We start from the raw sequence: 18,285 nt of genomic DNA on the forward strand, positions 1-18,285 counted from the left end.
TGAGCTCTCTTGTGCCAACTCAAGCTAAGTGTATTCCCTTATTTTTCTTCTTACTTTGTCTTTAGTGTTAGTGGGGACTGACTAGCACTAGCCTGTCCCCTCAATATCCAGGGTCTATTGCTAGGGACAGTCAGGGATTAGGTTTCTGCTCAGCGATAGGTGCGAAACCTATTTAGAGATGTTAGGACAGACAGGGTGTTGTCAGGTCTGCCTAGGGGTCTTTAGTCCCCCCTTTCCTAGTGATTGGGCTCCCCCGCCCTCTTCCCATTGTTGTACACCTAGTTTCTCCCTCACCCAGTGTGGCACAGCCTCTGTGCACGCAAAATCACCTTGATGTAATCAGTACATTTAAGGTTGGTAAATACCTGCCGACCAAGACCCCCTGAGTACATCCAAGGTTGAGAAAGTATTAAAAGGGTTGTCCACTACTCAGACAACCCTCTTATCAATCATTGTGTTGAGCTGGAGTGACATAGGCAGCCTCATTTGCATATCAATTCAAACACTGATTTCTCAGTAATGGAAAAAATGGACTGTCCATGTAAAGATATTGCTGGAGTGTGAAATCCCATGAATTGTCTTGGAAAGCACTGCATGCACATATAAGTTTGGGGTGTGAAATTCCACTGACAGACACTCTTTAAAGCGCATTGCATTTATGCCTATTTTTTGTCTGGTTTTTGGTGTTTCTCAACTGTTTTTCATTTGGAGCCTAATTTTTCATTTAATTTTCTTTTTTTTTTAATTTATTTTATGTTTTCACCTGTTTTTGTGTGTTTGAGATTATGGGCAGAGTATGAGGTTTCCAGAGTTTTTAACAGATTTATCAATTGTGGCTTTTTAGAAAGTAACAAAATTTGTCTCAAATGTACTCCAGTCCCCACTTGGAGTAATTTTATTTACATCAGTTATTTTTGTGCAAATTGTCATGGGATTTATAGAAATCTCATGCGAACTGTGCTTTTTTAGGCTATGGAAACTGACCTTCCAAGCCTGTTTGGAATCTCTAAAATCTCAATTTTGGATGCAGAAAAAATGCAGTAAAAAATGCATAAGCACTTTTAATGTGTTACTACTGCATAAAGGCTCTAAAAACGCATATAATCCACACGTGACAGTATTAACAATATATAAAAAAACAAAGCAACTTTATTTAAAGTATGACACACCATCAAGAACAAAAATGCAGCAGCAAATGCGCAATGAAACTGCTTGGAAAAAAACACAATAAAAATGCAATAAAATAATAGATGCAGAAATGGTGAAGAAAATCTGCAACATCAAAAGTCACAATATACTCATTGTGAGAAGCCTTAAAGTCAATTATCTCGTTATAAAGTATACAACACTTTCATGGTTGAAATAATTTTTAATTTATTTTTCATGTTTTTTTTATGTGATCAATTGTTAAAATCAATTGTCCTGAGAAGGGTTTTAAATACCATTAAATAGTTACTTTGGGTCAATCGATATTGTATTTTCCATGACTGTATCTTGAGCAGGGTAAAATAGTGTATTTGCAATAGTATAGAATGACAGCAGCATTAGGAATATATTCCTGAGATAAATTCTATTCTTTATGTGATGCGGTTGCTTCTGAATAGGACAGTAGGATAAAAAATAACCAGTGCCTCATAACAATGGGCCTGATGAAATGACTTGTGACATAGGTCAATTGATCACTAATTGCAGCTGCCTTTTCTCTGCAATGATTGATAAAACGCGAAAACCATTCAGAGCAGAAAATTGATTTCTTCTACGTGTCTTAATCACAGTGTGTAGATTATTGATTTTATGAAATGTCTCCATGTGAAGGCACAATTTTGCCACCTAATTAAGGTAATTTGCTCCTTCCTCAAATATACTTATTTTGATTTCAAAGCTGATTGCATGAGATTCCAGTATCCGCAAAATGTCTTACCCTCTAGTTTAGGCTTCTTTCACGTGGGAATATGCTTAGGCCTTATACAGATTTTAGTGATTTTTCACGTATGCAAAAAATGTTCTGGGTGTCATCAGTGCTTTGGATTTGAGTTTCAGCATTGTTTTGTCAGTGTGACAGCTACCATCAATGATTTTCTCGTAGGAAAAAAATAAGCAAATTGAAAGCTTCTCCTATACATAGCAAAGTTAGTCGCTGACAGCACAATTATTGTCCATTATTTTCATGGACCCGTAGTCTTGTATGGGTGATTTCGATTTCACCGATCAAAAATGGATGTCGCTATGATTTTTTGAATACACAGTCTGCAAAAAAATGAGAACATGTGACTAGCACCAAAAACTTTAATCGGTACATGTACTTTTTGTGAAATCTTTTTGTGAAATCATGGATAGAACTGGCATCTTTCCCACATCATTTTAACATTCCAGCATACACCCATTACTTAAAAAAACATCCCTCCACCAGAACTGTGCTGCTAACTATAGACCTGTCTCTAATCTTCCCTTCATGTCTAAACTCCTAGAAAGCTTGGCCCACTCCCATTTAATCCACTATCTCACTGATCACTCTCTTCTTGATCCTTTCCAATCCAATTTCCGCTCTTTACACTCTAAGAAAACTAACCTCACTAAAGTCTCTAATGATCTACTAGCAGCTAATTCTAATGGTCGCTTCTCCATGCTGATTCTCCTGGATCTCTCTGCAGCATTCCATGCTGTAGATCACCAGCTCCTCCTCATTATTCTACATTCTATCAGCCTCAAAGATATCGTTCTCCTCCTACCTCTCTGACCGCTCCTTCACTGTGTCTTTTGCTGGCTTCTCTTCCTTCTCCTCTTCGGTCCTATGCCCTCTCCTCTGCCCCTATTCAACAAATCATCAGTAGATTCGGTTTTTAGCACCATCTCTATGCGGATGACACCCAAGTATACACATCATTCTTGCATTACTTTAAAATATGAGTGATTGTGTTTCCACTGTCTCTAACATTATGCCCTCAATCTATCTAAAACTGAATTTGTCGGAAACTAAGCTCCTTGTGTTTCGCCCTCTGACTGACAACTTAAAGAGTATCTGATGGAAGGATCAACCCTCCTAAGCCATCTATAAGAGGATGCAGGTCATAGAAAGTTGATTAAAATGATACTTTGATATGTTCAATCCGATGTCTTATTTCTAAGAAATCCAAGTTTTTCTTGTATGAAAATAAATTGTTAAGAGCTATAAGCTGGACATAGATCTCCCTGAGAATCTGCCTCCAGAGCTTATTTTAAATTAAAAAGGGCATTACCAATATGAGACATGTAATGACTGACAGACTGTTCTCCTGATATACATGACTCACACTGGTAATGACCCCTTTAATTTTTAGTAATCTCTAAAGACAGATTCTAAAGGAGATCACTGTCAGTCTCATAGATCTTAACAGCTTATTTACACATTAACAAAAACGTGGATTTATCTGGAATAAGAAATCAAATTGCAGACATCAAGATATAATTTTATTCTACTTTCTATGACCAACATGTCCAAATAGATGGCTTAGGAGCATTCAACGTAAGCATTAACAGCATGTCCCAAATTAGAAGTTGAAGATACTGGCTGAACATACACAGGGTGGGCCATTTATATGGATACACCTGAATAAAATGGGAATGGTTGGTGATATCAACTTCCTGATTGTGGCATATTAGTATATGAGAGGGGGAAAACGTTTCAAGATGGGTGGTGACCATGGCGGACAATTTGAAGTTGGCCATTTTGGATCCAACTTTATTTTTTTCAATAGGAAGAGGGTCATGTGACACATCAGACTTACTGAGAATTTCACAAGAAATACAATGGTGTGCTTGGTTTTAATGTAACTTTATTCTTTCATGAGTTATTTACATTGTCAATGCAACCTTCTTCTCCCATTCTTGACACACTGATAGCAACACAGCAGCAGAAATGCTAGCACAGGCTTCCAGTTTCTGTTGTTTCAGATGCTGCACATCTCATATCTTCACAGCATAGACAATTGCCTTCAGATGACCCCAAAGATAAAAGTCTAATGGAGTCAGATAGGGAGACCTTGGTAGCCATTCAACTGACCCACCATGACCAATCTACTTTCCAGGAAACTGTTCAGGTAGGAATGCTCGGACCTGACACCCATAATTGATGGTTAGGTGTGGTATATGGGGTACAAAGATAGTTGGGCCATTCTTCATCGATGGAAACCTCAATGCCATTGGATATCTGAAATTTCTACATGATGGTGTTTTGCCCTCTTTATGCACTGAAGATGGTATGTTTCCTGAGTTTTTCCAGCAAGATGGTGTACCACCACATTACGGGTGTCAGGTCTGAGCATTCCTACAAGGAATCTGACCCCCTTAGACTAGCATTTCTTCTGGGGTGTTGCTATCAGTGTGTCAAGAGTGGGAGAAGAGGGTTGCATTGACAATCCAACACAATGGACAGCACTTTGAACACATTTTATAAATGGTCATAAACTTGTAAATAACTCACAAAAGAAAGTTACGTTAAAACCAAGCACACCATTGTTTTTCTTGCGAAATTCTCAATAAGTTTGATGTGTCACATGACTCTTCCCATTGGAAAAAATAAAGTTGGATCCAAAATGGCCGATTTCAAAATGGCCACCATGATCACCATCCATCTTGAAAAGTGTCCCCCCTCCCATATACTAATGTGCCACAAACAAGAAGTTGATATCACCAACCATTCCCATTTTATTTTGGTGTATCTATATAAATCGCCCACCCTGTATTATTGTATGCACATCATTGCATATGTCGCCAACTTTAGCTTTTTTGAAAACTGTTTTTGGAGCAATATTTGGATACATAGACATACACTCGTTTCTACATTAGGAGCATTTCATGGCGTATAGGCTGAAACTTCCCTTATGTGTGTAAATACGACCTTTTGTCACATTGTAATTGTGTCCAGACTTTATGTAAAGGTGAGTGTGTGTGTTTGTGTTACCAAGGCTTTTTATTACTTATTCATGCACATCAAGGTCTTAGCTATTCAGGGCTTTTCTCCTTGGATACATAGAAAGCTTTGTGTTCCAGTTGCTCTTAGCAATTAACTGCCTTCATGTGGCCTGGCAATGTACTGCGGCCTTGGTAGAGATTGCTGAGATTATAATTGCAGTGCTTGACAATGCAGCAGCAGTTCCCCTTCAGGCTTCAGAGCCATATAACAAAACTAATCATTTAGTCACAGTTTTGCTAAACTAAAAGCTGGAATATAGCTCTGTGATCATATGTTAGTTTTGTATGTACCTGTACTTACCAGCTCCAGGAAGATAATGAAGAAGTTCTGTATAGTCACATGAGCTGCAGTACAATTTTTTTTGTCTACGTGCGGAAGAAGTAGAGGAACATTCTCACAAAACTAATGGTGTTGATTCACATCGGATAGCATTTGGATGATGCATTCTCATTTGGTCGTAAGGTAGGATTATGTCCCGGGAGATCAAAAGTCTTGTGCATTGGATTCAAGCTGCCTGATACATCGCTTTTCTGGTGGGGCATGCAACAGCCAATATATAGCCAGAAATGACGTTCTTTATTGCGGGCAAAAGATCTTTCATGGAACATTCGTTTGCGGAACAGCCATATGAGCCAAACTCAGACAAAGAAGTACTATCTGCTATCAGACTGAAATGTTAAACATGATCAACTTCTTTCCGAAAATAATGGAGTAGTTAAGATCCCACCAAGGACAACATCTGCAAGGAAAACTCCGGTTTCCTCCCACATTTCAAAGACATACTGATAGGGAACTTAGATTGTGAGCCCCATCGGGGACAGTAATAATGTCTGTAAAGCACTGTGGAATTAATAGCGCTATATAAATGAGTAAAATAAATAAATCCACGGGTGCCGAATTCTACTCTATGAACTTTCTTCATTGCGAAAATGTGTTAATTTTCTTGTACTTTGGTTATCTTAAATCTTAGCTACTGGCTATTAGCAGAACACTAATTGGACAGCTATCTCTCCTAATGCCCCAATAAACATGCCCATTTGGTTCCGCTGAGCATACATGTGGTTTTAATGTGAATAGGAGAGTCTCCAGTGAGAGAAATAGAATGTGATGTTGAAATTCCACAAGCCTGACCCTTCTTTCCCTGTTATACGAAAAAAGCAACACAAAAAGAACAAGTGCACATTCATCTGTATTAAACAATTATGTACAAGTACAAACAAGAAATGTCTAGCCATCATTCTGCTCAGGAAGGAGACAGGTTCTGTGTCTCATAGATGAATGTGCTCTGATCTGACATGTGCATATCAACCCAAGGACAAAAATAAAAGACCTTGCGAAGATGATGACGGAAGCTGGTAAGATTGTATCAATATCCATCGTGAAACGAGTACTGTATCAACATGGGCTTGAAAGGTCACTCTGCCAGGAAGAAGCCATTACTCCAAAAGAAACATAAAAAACAGGTTAATGTTTGCAAATGCACACACGAACAAAGACCTTAATTTTTGGAGACATGTCCTGTGGTCTGATGAAACTAAAATTGAACTTTTTAGGCATAATGACTATCGTTATGTTTGGAGGAAAAAAGGGAGAATCTTGGAAGCCTAAGAGCACCATCCCAACTGCGAAACACAGGGGGTGACAACATCATGTTGTGGGGTTGTTTTGCTGCAGGAGGGACTGGTGCACTTCATAAAATAGATGACATCATGAGAAATGAAGATTATGTGGCAATACTGAAGCAACAGCTCAAGACATCAGCCAGGAAGTTAAAGCTTGGGTGGAAATGGGTCTTCCAAATGGACAATGACCCGAATCATGCTGCCAAAATAGTAACAAAGTGGCTTAAGAATAACAAAGTCAATGTTTTGGTGTGGCCATCACAAATCTCCGAACACAATTCAATTGAAAATTTATGGGCAAAGCTGAAAAGGCAGGTGCAAGCAAGGCGACCTACAAACCTGGATCAGTTACACCAGTTTTGTCAGAAGGAATGGACCCAAATTCCGACCAACTATTGTGAGAAGCTTGTGGAAGGTTATCCTAAATGTTTGACCCAAGTCATTCAGTTTAAAGGCAATGGTACTAAATAATGAAATGTGTGTAAACTTTCGACTTTGCATTAAGTAATAAAAATGCCTTAAACCGTTCTCTCTTTCTCATTTTTCTGGCATTTGGCAAATATTAATAATTATGGTAATCCTAGTTGACCTAAAACGGGAAAGGTGTATTCTGATTTCATGTCAGATATTGAGAAAAACATGCATATGTACAGGTGCTTCTCACAAAATTAGAATATCATCAATAAGTTAATTTATTTCAGTTCTTCAATACAAATAGTGAATCGCAAATATTATAGAGTCATTACAAACAGAGTGATCTACTTCAAGTGTTTATTTATGTAATATTGATGATTATGGCTTACACAGCCAATAAAAACTCAAAAGTCATTATCTCAGAAAATTAGAATAATTAGCAAAAAAAACACCTGCAAAGGCTTCCTAAGCATTTAAAAAGGTCTGTTTCAGTAGGTTTCACTATCATGGGGAAGACTGCTGACTTGACAGATGTCCAGAAGGCAGTCACTGACATACTCCACAAGGAGGATAAGCCAATAAAGGTCATTGCTAAAGAAGCTGGCTGTTCATAGAGTGCTGTGTCCAAGCATAATAATGGAAAGTTGAGTGGAAGGAAAAAGTGGGGTAGAAAAGGTGCACAAGCAACCGGGATAACCGCAGCCTTGAAAGGATTGTTAAGAAAAGGCCATTCAAAAATTTGTGGGAGATTCACAAGGAGTTGACTGCTGCTGGAGTCATTGCTTCAAGAAGCACCACACACAGACGTATCCAGGACATGGGCTACAAGTGTCGCATTCCTTGTTTCAAGCCACTCATGACCAATAGACAATGCCAGAATTGTCTTACCTGAGACAAGGAGAATAAGAACTGGAGTGTTGCTCAGTGGTCCAAGGTGTTGTTTTCAGATGAAAGTAAATTTTGCATTTAATTTGGAAATCAAGGTCCTAGAGTCTGGAGGAAGAGTGGAGAGGCACACAATCCAAGCTGCTTGAGGTCTAGTGTGAAGTTTCCACAATCAGTGATGGTTTGGGGAGCCTTGTTATCTGCTGGTGTAGGTCCACTGTGTTTTATCAAGACCAAAGTCAGTGCCGCTGTCTACCTGGAAATTTTGGAGCACTTCATGCTTCCCTCTGCCGATGAGCTAATTAGAATACTTTATAACACCAGCTTGAAAAATGATTTTAAAATCTGAAATGTCAGCCTACTGAAATGTATGTTTAGTAAATGCACTCAATACTTGGTCGGGGCTCCTTTTGCATTAATTACTGCTTCAGTGGCATGTAGGTGATCGGCCTGTGGCACTGCTGAGAGGTGTTATGCAAGCCCAGGTTGCTTTGATAGCAGCCTTCAGCTCATCAGCATTGTTGGGTCTGGTGTCTCTCATCTTCCTCTTGACAATACCGCATGGGATAAGGTCAGGCGAGTTTGCTGGCCAATCAAGCACAGTGATTCTGTTGTTTTTAAACCAGGTATTGGTACTTTTGGCAGTGTGGACAGGTGCCAAGTGATGCTGGATAATTACATTTCCATCTCCAAAAGCTTGTCAGCCAAGGGAAGCATGAAGTGTTCTAAAATTTTATGGTAGACAACTGCGCTGACTTTGGTCTTGATAAAACACAGTGGACTTTTCACCAGCAGATGGCATGACTCACGCTACAAGGAGAACTTTTCATCTCTTCTTCCTGAGGCGGAGAGGTCTTCTAAAAATGATGATATACCAAAAGGCTATTGTAGAAAACCAAGGAGGAGAGGCGAACGAGACACACACCAGGTACAGCAGAGGTAGGGGCACACTGTCAAAGGCCTGGGCTAATTTCATGACACCCTCCCAGCATCCATGCACTGATGTCCAGATATTTTTGACAATGAGGATGAAGTTTTTAAAGATGCTCAAGCAATACCTGACTGACAAAACTAGCGTACTCCCTAATTCCTCTTCAACCTTCAGCTATTGGGTCTCAAAGTTGGACACCTGGCATTAGGTGTCCTTCTATGCCTTGGAGGTGTTGTGCTGTCCTGCTGCTAGCATTTTGTTTGAGCGGGTTTTTAGTGCCCATGGGGGGGTCATAACGGACAGGTGCTTTTGCCTGTTTCTGTTGACAGGAAGTACTGACAGGCTCACTGTAATAGCAATTAACAAAGCCTGGATAAAGGCCCCGTCACACACAGCGATATCGCCAGCGAGATCGCTGATTTTAGGATGCCACAGCGATCTCGCCAGCGATATCACTGTGTGTGTGACATGGATCAGTGACCGGCCCCCCTGCCGGGTATCCCTGATCATGCAGGATCATCCTGGGCCGTGTTTTGATCGTTGGTCTCCTGCTAGCCAGCATGCATCGCTGCATGTGGCAGCGGGAGAGCAACGATCAGCGACGCTGCATGCTGGTTTCCAATGTAAACAGTGGGTATCTAGGAGCCACGCGGCTCTTAGTTACCCGCTGTTTACCTTGGAAACCAGCGTGCACGCTGGTTTCCAAGGTAAGCAGCAGGTAACCAAGAGCCGCAAGGCTCTTAGATACCCGATGATTATATTGGAAACCAGCTTGCTCGCTGGTCCTGATCGCTGGTGGGGCTGTCTATGTGACAGCTCACCAGCGATCAGCTAACTATGTCCCAGCGATCCCATCCTCGTCAGATCGTTTGTGGGATCACTGGGACATTGATACGTGTAACAGGGCCCTCTGACCCAACTTTTCCACACCACCAGATGACAGAGTATTTATTTAAAATCAAGTAGTCTGTGTCTTTCAATTACAGGACTTTATTCTGGCTGTGTATATTTTACAATATGACTATGGGGTTAGTAATGGGGGCGTCTTATAGCCCTAACTAACCCCTGGGCTTGATGTCAGTGGCCATAAAACAGCTGACATCAATCCCTACCCTAGTACCCCTATTTCCACCACACCAGGGCAAGTGGAAAAAGTGAGGCTAAGCCCATAGGCTAAGTAGACAGATGCGAGCTGATATTAATAGCCTGGAAAGCTCCATTTTTATTACCCCCTTCCCAGGCTATAAAAATCAGCCCCCAGCTGTTAGCTTTCCCTCAGCTGGTTATAATTTGGGGAAACATATGACATTTTTTTTACATTTTCAATTATGAGCTAAATACATGTATAGTAAGCTGCACTACCCTGATTATAAATCTCAATTAAGGGACAAACATCGGAACGATTTTCTACACTGCGTGCAGAATTATTAGGCAAGGTGTATTTGAGAGGATTCTTTTTATTACTGAACAACAACTATGTTCTCAATCAACCCAAAAGACTCATAAATATCAAAGCTTAATATTTTTGGAAGTTGGAGTGGGGTTTTTTTAGATTTGGCTATCTTAGGAGGATATCTGTTTTTTTCAGGTAACTATTACTGTGCAGAATTATTAGGCAACTTAATAAAAACCAAATATATACCCATCTCACTTGTTTATTTTCACCAGGTAAACTAATATAACAACACAAAACTTAGAAATAAACATTTCTGAAATTCATAAACAAAACAAAAATAAATCAGTGACCAATATAGCCACCTTTCTTTACGATGACACTCAAAAGCCTTCCATCCATAGATTCTGTCAGTTGCTTGATCTGTTTGCGATCAACATAGCGTGCAGCAGTCACCACAGCCTCCCAGACAATGTTCCAAGAGGTGTACTGTTTTCCCTCCTTGTGGATCTCACATTTTATGAGGGACCACAGGTTCTCTATGGGGTTCAGATCAGGTGAACAAGGGGGCCATGTCATTATTTTTTCTTCTTTTAGACCTTCACTGGCCAGCCACGCTGTGGAGTATTTGGATGCATGTGATGGAGCATTGTCCTGCATGAAAATCATGTTTTTCTTCAACGATACCGACTTCTTCCTGTACCACTGCTTGAAGAAGGTGTCTTCCAGAAACTGTCAGTAGGTCTGGGAGTTGAGCTTCACTCCATCCTCAACCCGAAAAGATCCCACAAGTTCATGTTTGATGATACCAGCTCATTCCAGTACCCCACCTCCACCTTGCTGGCGTCTGAGTCGGAGTGGAGCTCTCTGCCCGTTACGGATCCAGCCTCGGGCCCATCCATCTGGCCCATCAAGAGTCACTCTCATTTCATCAGTCCATAAAACCTTAGAAAAATCAGTCTTAAGATACCTCTTGGCCCAGTCTTGACGTTTTATCTTATGTTTCTTGTTCAAAGGTGGTCATTTTTCAGCCTTCCTTAGCTTGGCCATGTCCCTGAGTATGGCACACCTTGAGCTTTTTGATACTCCAGTAACGTTGCAGCTCTGAAATATGGCAAAACTGGTGGCAAATGGCATCTTGGCAGCTTCACGCTTGATTTTCCTCAATTCATGGGCAGTTATTTTGCGCCTTTTCTTATCAACACGCTTCTTGCGACCCTGTTGGCTATTTGCCATGAAACGCTTGATTGTTCGGTGATCACGCTTCAAAAGTTTGGCAATTTCAAGACTGCTGCATCCCTCTGCAAGACATCTCACAATTTTTGACTTTTCAGAGTCCGTCAAATCTTTCTTCTGACCCATTTTGCCAAAGGAAAAGAAGTTGCCTAATAATTAAGCACAGGTTATATAGGGTGTTGATGTCATTAGACCACACCCCTCCTCATTACAGAGATGCAAATCACCTGATTTACGTAATTGGCAGTTGGTTTTCAAGCCTATTCAGCTTACAGTAGCACAACATGTATAAAAAGGATGATGTGATCAAAATACTCATTTGCCTAATAATTCTGCACAAAGTGTAAACGCAAATGAGTATGAGCCCTAAAGTGTATGGGATTTTTATTCAAAGCTAGACTCTGTCCACTAGCTCCGAGACAACTAAAATTAGATACTCACAATGCAAAAAAAAAAAAAAAGAGTATAAACATCTACAATGGTCAGAAATAGTTTTATCCTTCATGTCCACACATGAACGTAAATCCCAAGAAGTCTCCTGAAGCAACAACTATGCCTTAGTACAGTATTAAAGAAATTGGAAAAACATGAATACGGATGTGCAATTGCCTATGAGCAAATGACAAAGAATGCACATTTGACAGAAACTCCTAGAAGTCATTAGTCTAGACTGGTAGTAGGTGTAACGCTATTGGTACATGTGTAAATATTTGTGTTCTTTCCAATTAGAAATCATATTCCTTTTAGTTGCAAAATGCTGTAGGAGCTGTAATTCAATTGCAAATCAATAATTGAGTGGTAGTAATTTTGGTCAGCACAATTTAAATAATCGGCATACAAGACATCTGCAGGATTTGACTGACCCCTCAGCTGCAATCACCAGGATCCAAGAAGCATGTAATATCTGTATTTCTCTATGCACTATAAACTGCAGAGCAGACAGATCTTCCACATGAATGTCTGGTGTTGCTGGGTAGACAATAGCTTTGCCCAGCAAGTAGTTTTTCATCAAGTATCGTGCCTAATGCTATCAATAGTATTAAGCTCTTTTCTCTAGGAATACATTTGTCTCTTTATGGAATATGGATTTTATATAAATGTTTACCAATATTCCATCATGAGCATAACAAAAAAGCCAGGTATCTCATCCAAATAGGAAATATTAGAAAGTTAATCCAGAAGATTGCACAGACTGCATTCACAGACTAAGTGCTCATACCCATATGTGAGAAAAAAACGGTCCAATTTTCGGACCGAAAAAACAGACGAGTTCTATGCGAGTGTCATGCGAGTGTAATGCGATTTCCGTGTGATTTTTACATGGAACATCTGCATGACATTCATATGACATGCGTATGCAATCCGTATGCAATGCGATTTTAACATAAGCTTTTACATACAGCAGTTCTCTCCATGTAAAAACTCATGTTAAAATAGCATTGTAAAAGAAAACTGTACACATCGTTTCCTCTCTCTCTCTCTCTATATATATACAGTATATATATATATATATATATATATATATATATATATATATATCTAGATAGATAGCTACTGTACCAGATGCCTGGTACAGTATAGAGTAGAATAGGTTAGAATATAATAGATAGAATAGATATATACACGTAGAATAGGTGTGTGTGTGTATATATATATATATACACTGTTAGGTCCATATATATTTGGACAGAGACAACATTTTTCTAATTTTGGTTTTAGACATTACCACAATGAATTTTAAACAAAACAATTCAAGTGCAGTTGAAGTTCAGACTTTCAGCTTTCATTTGAGGGTATCCACATTAAAATTGGATTAAGGGTTTAGGAGTTTCAGCTCCTTAACATGTGCCACCCTGTTTTTAAAGGGACCAAAAGAAATTGGACAGATTAAATAATTGTAAATAAAATGTTCATTTCTAGTACTTGGTTGAAAACCCTTTGTTGGCAATGACTGCCTGAAGTCTTGAACTCATGGACATCACCAGATGCTGTGTTTCCTCCTTTTTGATGCTCTGCTAGGCCTTCACTTTGGTGGTTTTCAGTTGCTGTTTGTTTGTGGGCCTTTCTGTCTGAAGTTTAGTCTTTAACAAGTGAAATGCATGCTCAATTGGGTTGAGATCAGGTGACTGACTTGGCCATTCAAGAATATTCCACTTCTTTGCTTTAATAAACTCCTGGGTTGCTTTGGCTTTATGTTTTGGGTCATTGTCCATCTGTAGTATGAAACGATGACCTATCAGTTTGGCTGCATTTGGCTGGATCTGAGCACACAGTATACCTCAGAATTCATTCGGCTGCTTCTGTCCTGTGTCACATCATCAATAAACACTAGTGACCCAGTGCCACTAGCAGCCATGCATGCCCAAGCCATCACACTGCCTCCGCCGTGTTTTACAGATGATGTGGTATGCTTTGGATCATGAGCTGTACCACGCCTTCGCCATACTTTTCTCTTTCCATCATTCTGGTAGAGGTTGATCTTGGATTTATCTGTCCAAAGAATGTTCTTCCAGAACAATGTTCTTCTAGAACCAAAATTAGAAAAATGTTATCTCTGTCCAAATATATATGGACCTAACTGTAGATGTCAATGACACACATATATACACTACTGTTCAAACGTTTTGGGTCACCTAGACAATTTTGTGTTTTCCATGAAAACTTATACTTTTATTAATCAAATGAGTTGCCAAATGAATGTAAAATCTAGTCCAGACATTGACAAGGTTCAAAAAAAGATTTTTATTTGAAATAATAATTTTATCCTTCAAACTTTACCTTCGTCAAAGAATGCTCCCTTTGCAGCAATTACAGCATTACAGACCTTTGGCATTCTAGCAGTTAATTTGCTGAGGTAATCTGGAGAAATTTCACTCCATGCTTCCAGAAGTTGGTTTGGCTTGATGGGCACTTTTTGCCTACCATACAGTCAAGCTGCTCCCACAACAGCTCAAAGGGGTTGAGATCTGGTGACTGCGCTGCCCACTCCATTACAGATAGAAAACCAGCTGCCTGCTTCTTCCCTAAATAGTTCTTGCATAATTTGGAGGTGTGCTTTGGGTCATTGTCCTGTTGTAGGATGAAATTGGCTCTAATCAAGCACTCATCTTCTTCTGTAAGAAGAGCTTACAGTGGCCGCATCTTATATCCAAAAAAATAGGTGACAGATTCCCTTTAAACTTTGATATTTGATGTTATTCTTTATATTATTTATATTATAGATGGTGCTATATAAACAAATAATAATATTAACTAGATGTGTATTTCCTGAAGGAAGTACAGATAGTGCTTTGAAATGTTGCCCGGGCTGCCCCTTTAAGAGACACTTGCCTGCTGCCCCTGCAAGACTTTCAACTCAGGATCCATCTTAACTGTGGGTGCCTCTCAGGGGCCACTTTAGCCTCAGGATCTGATTTGGTGGGTGGGGCCCCTCAGGATCCGATTCGGTGGCCTGGGCTCCTCAGGGCTTGAATTGGTGGCCGGGATCCCTCAGGGTCTGATTTTGTGGGTGTGGCCCCTCAGGGTCCGATTTTGTGGGTGTGGCCCCTCAGGGTCCGATTTTGTGGGTGGGGCACCTCAGGGTCCGATTTTGTGGTTGGGGACCCTCAGGGTCCGATTTTGTGGACAGGGCCCCTCAGGGTCTGACTTTGTGGGCGGAGCCCCTCTGAGGTCCAATTTGGTGGGTGGGGCCACACTGGGTCCGATTTGGTGGGTGGGGCCACTCTGGGTCCGATTTGGTGGGTGGAGCCCCTCAGGGTCCGATTTGGATGGAGCCCGGGCTGCCCCTTTAAGAGAGACTTGCCTGCTGCCCCGGCAAGACTTTCAACTCAGGATCCGTTTTAACTGTGGGTGCCTCTCAGGGGCCACTTTGGCCTCAGGGTCTGATTTGGTGGGTGGGGCCCCTCAGGATCCGATTCGGTGGCCTGGACTCCTCAGGACTTGAATTGGTGGCCAGGATCCCTCAGGGTCCGATTTTGTGGCCAGGGCCCCTCAGGGTCTGATTTTGTGGGTGGGGCCCCTTAGGGTCTGATTCTGTGGGTGGAGCCCCTCTGAGGTCCAATTTGGTGGGCGGGGCCACTCTGGGTCCGATTTGGTGGGCGGGGCCACTCTGGGTCCGATTTGGTGGGTGGGGCCCCTCAGGGTCCGATTTGGATAGTGCTTTGAAATGGAGCCCGGGCTGCCCCTTTAAGAGAGACTTGCCTGCTGCCCCTGCAAGACTTTCAACTCAGGATCCATTTTAACTGTGGGTGCCTCTCAGGGGCCACTTTGGCCTCAGGGTCTGATTTGGTGGGTGGGGCCCCTCAGGGTCCGATTCGGTGGTCTGGGCTCCTCAGGACTTGAATTGGTGGCCGGGATCCCTCAGGGTCTGATTTTGTGGGTGTGGCCCCTCAGGGTCCAATTTTGTGGGTGTGGCCCCTCAGAGTCCAATTTTCTGGGTGGGGCCCCTCAGGGTCCGATTTGGTGGGCGGGACCCCTCAGGGTCCGATTTGGTGGGCGGGGCCACTCTGGGTCTGATTTTGGGGGGTGGGGCCCCTTAAGGTCTGATTTTGGGGGGCGGGGCCTCTCAGGGTCCGATTTGGTGGGTGGGGCCCCTCAGGGTCCGATGTGGTGGGCGGGGCCCCTCAGGGTCCGATGTGGTGGGCGGGGCCCCTCTGGGTCCGATTTGGTGGGCGGGGCCACTCTGGGTCCGATTTGGTGAGCGGGGCCACTCTGGGTCCAATTTGGAGGCCAGGGTAGCTCAGCCTCCGATTTGTAGGCCAGGGTCGATCAGCCTCCAATTTGGAGGCCGGGGTGTCTCAGCCTCCGATTTGGGGCCTGGGGTCACTCAGCTTTCGATTTGGCGTGCCGGCCCTTTAAGACTCATTTTGGTGCGCCGGCCCTTTAAGAATCACTTAGGCGCGTCGGCAAGTTTGGCGCACTGGGCTTCTAAATCCACTTTGGCGCACATTCTCTCTCAGGGGCATGCGTCATGTGTTTAAGCTAGATTTATATTTGTGCTGTGGGTTTCGCTTTAAGAGCTGATATTATCTGCCAGAAACTCTGTCCTGGAGAGGTCATGTATAGTTCGTAGGTGTTGGCATAGTAACTGGGTGTGCCTGCGCATATCAATGAGCTTAACTGCCATTTGAATCGCCTCAGGACATGTTTTGTCTGTGGCAACATTTTCCCATTGAAATGCATTGAGGAAAATGTTTTTTCAAACGCAAGTTGTGCAAAAACTACAAATCCGATCGACACGAAAATGATTTAGCACACCACTCGTGGACGCTGGCTTCGAAACGACACCTCAACGGAGTCTGTGCGTGTAGCGGTTCGGGCCGCATTAATTGCGGAAAAATCAACTGAATAATAATAATAAGAAGAAGCAGAAAAAGGAGAACTAGATGTCCATTTCCTGAAGGAAGTACAGATAGTGCTTTGAAATGGTGCCCGGGCTGCCCCTTTAAGAGAGACTTGCCTGCTGCCCCTGCAAGACTTTCAACTCAGGATCCGTGGGTGCCTCTCAGGGGCCCCTTTGGTCTGTGGGGCCCCTCGGGGTCCGATTTGGTGGGTGGGGACCCTCAGGATCCGATTTGGTGGCCTGGGCTCCTCAGGGCTTGAATTGGTGGATGGGTTCCCTCAGGGTCCGATTTTGTGGGTGGGGCCCCTTTGGGTCTGAATTTGTGGGCGGAGCCCCTTTGGGTCCAATTTGGTGGGCTGGGCACCACTGGGTCCAATTTGGTGGGTGGGGCCCCTCAGGGTCTGATTTGGTGGGTGGGGCCCCTCAGGATCCGATGTGGTGGCCTGGGCTCCTCAAGGATTCAATTGGTGGATGCGATCTGATTTGGTGGGTGGGGCCCCTCAGGGTCCGATTTGATGGGCGGGGCCACTCTGAGTATGATTTGGTGGGCGGGGCCCCTCAGGGTCCGATTTGGTGGGCAGGGCCCCTCAGGGTCTGATTTGGTGCGCGGGGCCCCTCAGGGTCTGATTTGGTGCGTGGGGCCACTCTGGGTCTGATTTGGTGCGCGGGGCCACTCTGGGTCCAATTTGGTGGGCGGGCCCCTCAGGGTCCAATTTGGTGGGCGGGGCCCCTCAGAGTCAGATTTTTTGGGCGGGGCCACTCTGGGTCCGATTTGGTGGGCGGGGCCCTCAGGATCCGATTTGGTGGGCGGGGCCCCTCACGGTCCGATTTGGTGGGTGAGGGCCACTCTGGTTCGATTTTGTGGGCGGGGCCCCTCTGGGTCCGAATTGGTGGGCGGGGCCCCCTCGGGGTCCAATTTGGTGGGAGGGGCCACTCTGGGTCCGATTTGGTGGGCGGGGCCACTCTAGGTCCGATTGGTAGGCCGGGGTCAATCAGCCTCCGATTTGGAGCCGGGGGTCACTCAGCTTTCTATTTGGCGCACCGGCCCTTTAAGACTCATTTTGGTGCGTCGGCCCTTTAAGAATCACTTTGGCGCGTCGGTCCTTTAAAAGCCAGCTTTGCGCACTGGGCTTCTAAATCCACTTTGGATCACATTCTCTCTCAGGGGCATGCGTCATGTGATGAAGCTAGATTTGCATTTGTGCTGAGGGTTTCGCTTTAAGAGCTGATATTATCTGGCAGAATCTGTGTCCTGGGGGCGTCATGTAAAGGTCATAGGCATTGGCATAGTAACTGGGTGTGCCTGCGCATATCAATGAGCTTAACTGCCATTTGAATCGCCTCAGGGCATGTTTTCTCTGTGGCAAAATTTCCCCATTGAAAAGCATTGAGACAATACATTCCAATGAAGGGAAAAAAAAATTTCAAACGCAAATTGTGCAAAAACTACAAATCCGATCGAAACGAAGAATACTTAGCATACCACTCGTGGACGCTGGCTTCGAAACGACA

At 43.0% G+C, this 18,285-nt stretch overlaps 1 protein-coding gene across 4 annotated transcripts in view; it reads left to right on the forward strand.

The window, feature by feature from the left end:
• Positions 1–18,285, forward strand: part of STRA6 (signaling receptor and transporter of retinol STRA6) — a 219,810-nt gene that overhangs the window by 128,014 nt on the left and 73,511 nt on the right. The window lies entirely within an intron of this gene.

This window comes from Dendrobates tinctorius, unplaced genomic scaffold (genome assembly GCF_039654945.1).
Source record: "Dendrobates tinctorius isolate UK_male_01 unplaced genomic scaffold, ASM3965494v1 ptg000062l, whole genome shotgun sequence".
In the NCBI taxonomy this organism is placed as follows: Eukaryota; Metazoa; Chordata; class Amphibia; order Anura; family Dendrobatidae; genus Dendrobates; species Dendrobates tinctorius.